This window comes from Octopus bimaculoides, chromosome 19, assembly GCF_001194135.2.
Source record: "Octopus bimaculoides isolate UCB-OBI-ISO-001 chromosome 19, ASM119413v2, whole genome shotgun sequence".
NCBI lineage: Eukaryota > Metazoa > Mollusca > Cephalopoda > Octopoda > Octopodidae > Octopus > Octopus bimaculoides.
The window spans coordinates 52,998,538-53,000,076 of NC_068999.1; positions in this window are offsets into that span (position 1 = coordinate 52,998,538).

Sequence of the window (1,539 nt, forward strand, 5' to 3'; positions counted from 1 at the left end):
GTGTGTGTGTGTGTGTGTGTGTGTGTGTGTATGTGTGTGGTGCAAAATGCATAGTAACAACCTGTTCTTTTCCTTTTTCCATATATAACACCAATGCACACACACAATGCGCGTAGGATATATGTTTAATTAGGTCATAGTTAATCAATCGAGATATTCATTCAGCCACTATGGAAAATCATGATCACACATCCCGCCGGCCCCTTCTTTCTTAACTGCTCTCATATACTCGAATTTCCACCTTGCCTCTAACCTCCCGATCGCTTCTTTTTCTTCCACCACTTTTTCTCTTTCACGGTCCGTCTTTACTTTCTTCCTGTATCTTTCGTCTGATGAAAGACTAACACCCGAAACGTCAAGAGTCTTCCCATCCTATTCTGAACGTTAAACTAATACCTTTGTTAAAATTTGTCCTTCCCGTGTTGCCTTCTTCCATTTTGTGATCGTTGCTTTCACTATTCAATATATTCATTCATGAATACATACACACATACATACATATATTTATATATACATATATACACACACATATACATGCATATATACATGCATACATACACTAGCACATTGTATATTGCAAGACATTATAGTAATTTCAAACACTATAAGATTACATTTTGTAATGTGTTAAAGTGATGGCGGCGGCGGTGATGGTGGCGGTAGTAAAGACGTTAGTGTTGGTAGGTGGCGGTAACGATGGTGGTGATGATGGGAGTTGTGACAGTGCTGGTGGCGGTGGCGGCGGCGGCGGTACTCTTCCTGCCATTTGACAAAAGTACTCAAAGCTATTCCAACCATTTCAACAGAAAACACATGTCGATCACGTGATTCTTTTTATAATATTTTTTCTTTTTGTTCTTTTTTATTCCTTCATAATGGTATCGAGTGTTAACAGTTAGATGTATGGGTGTGTATGCGAACGTTTATTACTGTGAGTATATATATATATATATATATATATATATATATATATATATATATATATATATATATGAATGTATGTATGTATGTATACGTAGATAGGTGGCGACAGACAGACAGACAGATTGATAGAAATAGTTAGACAGACAGACAGACAGATAGATAGATAGATAGATAGATAGTGTGTGTGTGTAAGTGAGAATATAACTGTATGTATGAGTACCTCTTTATTTCTGTGCGTGTGTGCACGTGCATAGGCAGCTGTCTGTATATGTGTGCCAATCGATATGTAAATGTGTTTCTTAGTGTGTGTGTGTGTGTGTGTGTGTGTGTGTGTGTGGATGCGTAATTGTGCCTGTTATGTGTTTTGTATACGTTATTTACGAGGTGCGTGTAAACGTGTGCTTACATGTAGATATCATTCTGCGCATGAAGTATGCATTTGTGTAGAATTTGAACGCATAGTCATTCGTACTTATGTACTTACATAGTTACATATGTACTTAATTTATGTAACATATGAATAAATGTATGTGCCTGTATACATATATGTATGTCTGTGTGCAGGTGCGTGTGCGTATGTATATGTATATATATATATATATAAATATATATATA